Source organism: Oncorhynchus keta, unplaced genomic scaffold (assembly GCF_023373465.1).
Source record: "Oncorhynchus keta strain PuntledgeMale-10-30-2019 unplaced genomic scaffold, Oket_V2 Un_contig_4505_pilon_pilon, whole genome shotgun sequence".
NCBI lineage: Eukaryota > Metazoa > Chordata > Actinopteri > Salmoniformes > Salmonidae > Oncorhynchus > Oncorhynchus keta.
The window spans coordinates 145001-153992 of record NW_026287808.1 but is presented as its reverse complement, the minus strand read 5'-3'; the positions used below and the strand labels follow the sequence as shown (position 1 = coordinate 153992).

Genomic DNA, 8992 nt, shown 5'->3' with positions numbered 1-8992 from the left:
ACAGCAGACAACAGGGTAAGACACACGGGACAACAACAGAGAACAGGGTAAGACACATGGGACAACAGCAGACAACAGGGTAAGACACATGGGACAACAGGACAAGAGCAACAGGGTAAGACACACGGGACAACAGCAGAGAACAGGGTAAGACACACGGGACAACAGCAGACAACAGGGTAAGACACACGGGACAACAGCAGAGCAACAGGGTAAGACACACGGGACAACAGCAGACAACAGGTTAAGACACACGGGACAACAGCAGAGAACAGGGTAAGACACACGGGACAACAGCAGAGAACAGGTTAAGACACACGGGACAACAGCAGACAACAGGGTAAGACACACGGGACAACAGCAGACAACAGGGTAAGACACACGGGACAACAACAGAGAACAGGGTAAGACACACGGGACAACAGCAGACAACAGGTTAAGACACACGGGACAACAGCAGAGAACAGGGTAAGACACACGGGACAACAGCAGACAACAGGGTAAGACACACGGGACAACAGCAGAGAACAGGTTAAGACACATGGGACAACAGCAGACAACAGGGTAAGACACACGGGACAACAGCAGAGAACAGGTTAAGACACATGGGACAACAGCAGAGAACAGGGTAAGACACATGGGACAACAGCAGACAACAGGTTAAGACACACGGGACAACAGCAGAGAACAGGGTAAGACACACGGGACAACAACAGAGAAAGACACATGGGACAACAGCAGACAACAGGGTAAGACACACGGGACAACAGCAGAGAACAGGTAAGACACACGGGACAACAGCAGAGAACAGGTTAAGACACACGGGACAACAGCAGACAACAGGGTAAGACACACGGGACAACAGCTGTAGACTGACTGTCCTCTCCTCTTCTCTTCTCACAGACTTCTAGACTACCCTGTAGACTGACTGTCCTCTCCTCTTCTCTTCTCGTAGACTTCTAGAATACCCTGTAGACTGACTGTCCTCTCCTCTTCTCGTAGACTTCTAGAATACCCTGTAGACTGACTGTCCTCTCCTCTTCTCTTCTCACAGACTTCTAGAATACCCTGTAGACTGACTGTCTTCACCTCTTCTCTTCTCACAGACTTCTAGACTACCCTGTAGACTGACTGTCCTCTCCTCTTCTCTTCTCGTAGACTTCTAGAATACCCTGTAGACTGACTGTCCTCTCCTCCTCTCTTCTCGTAGACTTCTAGACTACCCTGTAGACTGACTGTCCTCTCCTCTTCTCTTCTCACAGACTTCTAGAATACCCTGTAGACTGACTGTCCTCTCCTCTTCTCTTCTCGTAGACTTCTAGAATACCCTGTAGACTGACTGTCCTCTCCTCCTCTCTTCTCGTAGACTTCTAGACTACCCTGTAGACTGACTGTCCTCTCCTCTTCTCTTCTCACAGACTTCTAGACTACCCTGTAGACTGACTGTCCTCTCCTCTTCTCTTCTCGTAGACTTCTAGAATACCCTGTAGACTGACTGTCCTCTCCTCTTCTCACAGACTTATAGAATACCCTGTAGACTGACTGTCTTCTCCTCTTCTCTTCTCGTAGACTTCTAGAATACCCTGTAGACTGACTGTCCTCTCCTCTTCTCACAGACTTCTAGAATACCCTGTAGACTGACTGTCTTCTCCTCTTCTCTTCTCGTAGACTTCTAGAATACCCTGTAGACTGACTGTCCTCTCCTCTTCTCTTCTCGTAGACTTCTAGAATACCCTGTAGACTGACTGTCCTCTCCTCTTCTCGTAGACTTCTAGAATACCCTGTAGACTGACTGTCCTCTCCTCTCCTCTTCTCGTAGACTTCTAGACTACCCTGTAGACTGACTGTCCTCTCCTCTTCTCTTCTCACAGACTTCTAGACTACCCTGTAGACTGACTGTCCTCTCCTCTTCTCTTCTCGTAGACTTCTAGAATACCCTGTAGACTGACTGTCCTCTCCTCTTCTCGTAGACTTCTAGAATACCCTGTAGACTGACTGTCCTCTCCTCTTCTCTTCTCACAGACTTCTAGAATACCCTGTAGACTGACTGTCTTCACCTCTTCTCTTCTCACAGACTTCTAGACTACCCTGTAGACTGACTGTCCTCTCCTCTTCTCTTCTCGTAGACTTCTAGAATACCCTGTAGACTGACTGTCCTCTCCTCCTCTCTTCTCGTAGACTTCTAGACTACCCTGTAGACTGACTGTCCTCTCCTCTTCTCTTCTCACAGACTTCTAGAATACCCTGTAGACTGACTGTCCTCTCCTCTTCTCTTCTCGTAGACTTCTAGAATACCCTGTAGACTGACTGTCCTCTCCTCCTCTCTTCTCGTAGACTTCTAGACTACCCTGTAGACTGACTGTCCTCTCCTCTTCTCTTCTCACAGACTTCTAGACTACCCTGTAGACTGACTGTCCTCTCCTCTTCTCTTCTCGTAGACTTCTAGAATACCCTGTAGACTGACTGTCCTCTCCTCTTCTCACAGACTTATAGAATACCCTGTAGACTGACTGTCTTCTCCTCTTCTCTTCTCGTAGACTTCTAGAATACCCTGTAGACTGACTGTCCTCTCCTCTTCTCACAGACTTCTAGAATACCCTGTAGACTGACTGTCTTCTCCTCTTCTCTTCTCGTAGACTTCTAGAATACCCTGTAGACTGACTGTCCTCTCCTCTTCTCTTCTCGTAGACTTCTAGAATACCCTGTAGACTGACTGTCCTCTCCTCTTCTCGTAGACTTCTAGAATACCCTGTAGACTGACTGTCCTCTCCTCTCCTCTTCTCGTAGACTTCTAGACTACCCTGTAGACTGACTGTCCTCTCCTCTTCTCTTCTCACAGACTTCTAGACTACCCTGTAGACTGACTGTCCTCTCCTCTTCTCTTCTCGTAGACTTCTAGAATACCCTGTAGACTGACTGTCCTCTCCTCTTCTCGTAGACTTCTAGAATACCCTGTAGACTGACTGTCCTCTCCTCTTCTCTTCTCACAGACTTCTAGAATACCCTGTAGACTGACTGTCTTCACCTCTTCTCTTCTCACAGACTTCTAGACTACCCTGTAGACTGACTGTCCTCTCCTCTTCTCTTCTCGTAGACTTCTAGAATACCCTGTAGACTGACTGTCCTCTCCTCCTCTCTTCTCGTAGACTTCTAGACTACCCTGTAGACTGACTGTCCTCTCCTCTTCTCTTCTCACAGACTTCTAGAATACCCTGTAGACTGACTGTCCTCTCCTCTTCTCTTCTCGTAGACTTCTAGAATACCCTGTAGACTGACTGTCCTCTCCTCCTCTCTTCTCGTAGACTTCTAGACTACCCTGTAGACTGACTGTCCTCTCCTCTTCTCTTCTCACAGACTTCTAGACTACCCTGTAGACTGACTGTCCTCTCCTCTTCTCTTCTCGTAGACTTCTAGAATACCCTGTAGACTGACTGTCCTCTCCTCTTCTCACAGACTTCTAGAATACCCTGTAGACTGACTGTCTTCTCCTCTTCTCTTCTCGTAGACTTCTAGAATACCCTGTTGACTGACTGTCCTCTCCTCTTCTCACAGACTTCTAGAATACCCTGTAGACTGACTGTCTTCTCCTCTTCTCTTCTCACAGACTTCTAGAATACCCTGTTGACTGACTGTCCTCTCCTCTTCTCTTCTCGTAGACTTCCTGGAACAGAGAGCACGATGACACGGCATCCACGCGCTCCGGAGGCACACCTGGTCCGTCAAGCGGGGGACACACATCACACAGCGGGGACAACAGCAGCGAACAGGGTAAGACACACGGGACAACAGCAGACAACAGGGTAAGACACACGGGACAACAGGGTAAGACACACGGGACAACAGGGTAAGACACACGGGACAACAGGGTAAGACACACGGGACAACAGCAGACAACAGGGTAAGACACATGGGACAACAGGGTAAGACACATGGGACAACAGCAGACAACAGGGTAAGACACACGGGACAACAACAGACAACAGGGTAAGACACATGGGACAACAGGGTAAGACACATGGGACAACAGCAGAGAACAGGGTAAGACACACGGGACAACAGGGTAAGACACATGGGACAACAGGGTAAGACACACGGGACAACAGGGTAAGACACACGGGACAACAGGGTAAGACACACGGGACAACAGGGTAAGACACACGGGACAACAGGGTAAGACACACGGGACAACAGCAGACAACAGGGTAAGACACACTCAACAACAGAGAACAGGGTAAGACACACGGGACAACAGCAGACAACAGGGTAAGACACATGGACAACAGCAGACAACAGGGTAAGACACACGGGACAACAGCAGAGAACAGGTTAAGACACACGGGACAACAACAGAGAACAGGTTAAGACACACGGGACAACTGACAACAGGTTAAGACACATGGGACAACAACAGAGAACAGGGTAAGACACACGGGACAACAGCAGACAACAGGGTTAAGACACACGGGACAACAACAGAGAACAGGGTAAGACACACGGGACAACAACAGAGAACAGGTTAAGACACACCGTTACTAGACAACAGCAGACAACAGGTTAAGACACACGGGACAACAGAGAACAGGTTACACACGGGAGGACAACAGGTTAAGACACACGGGACAACAACAGAGAACAGGTTAAGACACACGGGACAACAGCAGAGAACAGGGTAAGACACACGGGACAACAGCAGACAACAGGTTAAGACACACGGGACAACAGCAGACAACAGGTTAAGACACACGGGACAACATAAGACACACGGGACAACAGCAGACAACAGGTTAAGACACACGGGACAACAGCAGAGAACAGGTTAAGACACACGGGACAACAGCAGACAACAGGTTAAGACACACGGACAACAGCAGAGAACAGGTTAAGACACATGGGACAACAACAGACAACAGGTTAAGACACACGGGACAACAGCAGAGAACAGGTTAAGACACATGGGACAACAGCAGAGAACAGGGTAAGACACATGGGACAACAGCAGACAACAGGTTAAGACACATGGGACAACAGCAGAGAACAGGTTAAGACACACGGGACAACAAGACAGGTTGTTAAGAGGTTGAAAGGTTGATTGGGACAACAGCAGACAACAGGTTAAGACACACGGGACAACAGCAGAGAACAGGTTAAGACACACGGGACAACAGCAGAGAACAGGTTAAGACACATGGGACAACAACAGACAACAGGGTAAGACACATGGGACAACAGGACAACAGGTTAAGACACACGGGACAACAGCAGAGAACAGGTTAAGACACATGGGACAACAGCAGAGAACAGGTTAAGACACACGGGACAACAGCAGAGAACAGGGTAAGACACATGGGACAACAGCAGAGAACAGGTTAAGACACACGGGACAACAACAGAGAAAGACACATGGGACAACAGCAGACAACAGGGTAAGACACACGGGACAACAACAGAGAAAGACACATGGGACAACAGCAGAGAACAGGTTAAGACACATGGGACAACAGCAGAGAACAGGGTAAGACACATGGGACAACAGCAGACAACAGGTTAAGACACACGGGACAACAGCAGAGAACAGGTTAAGACACATGGGACAACAGCAGAGAACAGGTTAAGACACACGGGACAACAGCAGAGAACAGGTTAAGACACACGGGACAACAGCAGAGAACAGGTTAAGACACATGGGACAACAGCAGACAACAGGTTAAGACACACGGGACAACAGCAGAGAACAGGTTAAGACACACGGGACAACAGCAGAGAACAGGTTAAGACACACGGGACAACAGCAGAGAACAGGTTAAGACACACGGGACAACAGCAGACAACAGGGTAAGACACACGGGACGCTCTTGTGCAGATTTCTACAAACTCCACAGTGACGGCTAAATAGCTACATTTTGTTAGCTTTATTAATAGTATGTGGAGTGTCTGTACACAGTGCACTATGGGTAGTATTCTGTCATATGAATGGTTTGTTTACATGCAAGTCATCAATGGATAAAACTGGGACACATTTTTTTTTTTTTTTACCTTTATTTAACTAGGCAAGTCAGTTAAGAACAAATTCTTATTTTCAATGACGGTCTAGGAACAGTGGGTTAACTGCCTGTTCAGGGCAACGACAGATTTGTACCTTGTCAGCTCGGGGGTTTGAACTTGCAACCTTCCGGTTACTAGTCCAACACTCTAACCACTAGGCTACCCTGCCGCCCCTGTTGAAGTAGTAGTGATACTTGGTTGATTGGTTGGTTGGTTGGTTGGTTGGTTGGTTGATTGGTTGGTTGATTAATTGATTGGTTGGTTGATTGATTGGTTGGTTAGTTGGTTAGTTGATTGGTTGATTGGTTGGTTGATTAATTGATTGGTTGATTAATTGATTGGTTGGTTGGTTATTTGGTTAGTTGATTGGTTGATTGGTTGATTGATTGGTTGATTAATTGATTGGTTGATTGATTGGGTGGTTGGTTGGTTGATTAATTGATTGGTTGATTGATTGGTTGATTGGGTGATTGGTTGGTTGATTGGTTGGTTAATTAATTGATTGGTTGATTGGTTGGTTGATTGGTTGATTGGGTGATTGGTTGGTTGATTGATTGGGTGATTGGCTGGTTGATTGGTTGGTTAATTAATTGATTGGTTGATTGGTTGGTTGATTAATTGATTGGTTGATTGGTTGATTGGTTGGTTGATTAATTGATTGGTTGATTGATTGATTGGTTGATTGGGTGATTGGTTGGTTGATTGGGTGATTGGTTGGTTGATTAATTGATTGGTTTATTGGTTGGTTGATTGGTTGATTGGTTGATTGGTTGGTTGATTAATTGATTGGTTGGTTGATTGGTTGATTGGTTGGTTGATTAATTGATTGGTTGGTTGATTAATTGATTGGTTGATTGATTGGTTGATTGGTTGATTGATTAATTGATTGGTTGATTGGTTGGTTGATTAATTGGTTGATTGATTGATTAATTTATTGGTTGATTGATTGGTTGGTTGATTAATTGATTGGTTGGTTGATTAATTGATTGGTTGATTGGTTGAATTCATGCAGAGCTTGACAAAGAAAGGGGGAATCCTCACCTCATCCAGCAGCATTGTGTAGCACTCAGCCACTAACATATAATAGGCTAGTGAGTAGTGGATGTGCAGTCCGAGTATAACATCCTACCAGTAGTATTCTGTCATGTGGATATATTACATACAAGTCATCAGGTGGAACAAGTTGGAGCCATATTGGAGATGAAAAATGTATATGATCATAAAACTGGTAGTAATGAAAATAATACTAATGTTAATCATACTAATAATGTTAATGCTAATTTTACTAATAATGTTAATGCTAATTATACTAATAATGCTAATAATGCTGATGCTAACTATAATACTAATAATACTAATAATGCTAATATTAATTATACTAATAAAGCTAAGTATAATAATAATACAAGCAATGCTAATAATGCTAATAATGCAAATGCTAATTATAATACTAATATTAATAATGCTAATAATATTAATACTGCTAATGCTAATTATAAAAAGTATTATACTAATAATGATAATACTAATAACACTAATAATGTCAATGCTAATAATGCTAATACTAATCATCAACTTTCTTCTGTTTGTCGGTGGATCTGGTGGAGTGGGTCTGGGTCTGGTGAGGTGAGGGGGGGAGAGAGGGAGGAGGAGGAGGTCTGGTGAGGTGAGGGGGGGAGAGAGGGAGGAGGAGGAGGTCTGGTGAGGTGAGGGGGGAGAGAGGGAGGAGGAGGAGGTCTGGTGAGGTGAGGGGGAGAGAGGGAGGGGAGGAGGAGGAGGAGGAGGTCTGGTGAGGTGAGGGGGAGAGAGGGGAGGAGGAGGGAGGTCTGGTGAGGTGAGGGGGAGAGAGGGAGGAGGGAGGAGGTCTGGTGAGGTGAGGGGGAGAGAGAGAGAGGGGGTTGGTGGGGTGAGGGGAGAGAGAGGATGAGGTCTGGGTCTGGTGGGGTGAGAGAGAGAGAGAGAGAGAGGAGGAGGTCTGGTGGGGTGAGGGAGAGAGAGAGAGGAGGAGGTCTGGTGGGGTGAGGGAGAGAGAGAGAGGATGAGGTCTGGGTCTGGTGGGGTGAGAGAGAGAGAGAGGAGGAGGTCTGGTGGGGTGAGGGAGAGAGAGAGAGAGAGAGAGAGAGAGGAGGAGGTCTGGTGGGGTGAGAGAGAGAGAGAGGAGGAGGTCTGGTGGGGTGAGGGAGAGAGAGAGAGGAGGTCTGGTGGGGTGAGGGAGAGAGAGAGAGAGGAGGAGGTCTGGTGGGGTGAGGGAGAGAGAGAGAGGAGGTCTGGTGGGGTGAGGAGAGAGAGAGAGAGAGGAGGAGGTCTGGTGGGGTGAGAGAGAGAGAGGAGGAGGTTTCTGCAAAAAAGCAACTTCATGTATTATTTAGGACTATGATGTTGAGGCTTGCAGTTTGAGTCTGTGTGCTCCTGTGTGTGAGGGTTGTTTGTAGAGCCAGTGCCCAGCAGGCAGAGAGAGAGGCAGGGTAGAGCAAGCTGGGTGATGGAATAGAGAGAATTAGAGTAGAGATGGGTGATGGAACAGAGAGAGTTAGAGTAGAGCTGGGTGATGGAACAGAGAGAATTAGAGTAGAGCTGGGTGATGGAACAGAGAGAGGTAGAGTAGAGCTGGGTGATGGAACAGAGAGAGGTAGAGTAGAGCTGGGTGATGGAACAGAGAGAGGTAGAGTAGAGCTGGGTGATGGAACAGAGAGAAGTTAGAGTAGAGCTGGGTGATGGAACAGAGAGAATTAGAGTAGAGCTGGGTGATGGAACAGAGAGAGGTAGAGTAGAGCTGGGTGATGGAACAGAGAGAGGTAGAGTAGAGCTGGGTGATGGAACAGAGAGAGGTAGAGCTGGGTGAGAGAGAGGTAGAGTAGAGCTGGGTGATGGAACAGAGAGAGGTAGAGTAGAGCTGGGTGATGGAACTGGGTGATGGAACAGAGAGAGTAGAGTAGAGCTGGGTGATGGA

At 47.0% G+C, this 8992-nt stretch overlaps 1 long non-coding RNA gene across 3 annotated transcripts; it reads left to right on the top strand.

Moving 5' to 3' along the window:
* The first annotated feature begins 219 nt into the window (after nucleotides 1-219).
* LOC127924773 (uncharacterized) lies at nucleotides 220-6004 on the top strand. Of its 3 annotated transcripts, XR_008118756.1 has the most exons (5): nucleotides 220-780; nucleotides 4605-4700; nucleotides 5334-5479; nucleotides 5608-5671; nucleotides 5704-6004. It is a non-coding gene; the product is annotated as an uncharacterized LOC127924773 (long non-coding RNA). The 3 variants fall into 3 exon arrangements; XR_008118755.1 differs by adding an exon at nucleotides 4294-4357 and having other exon boundaries at nucleotides 4605-4636; nucleotides 5366-6004; XR_008118754.1 differs by having other exon boundaries at nucleotides 5334-6004.
* The last annotated feature ends 2988 nt before the right edge of the window (nucleotides 6005-8992 follow it).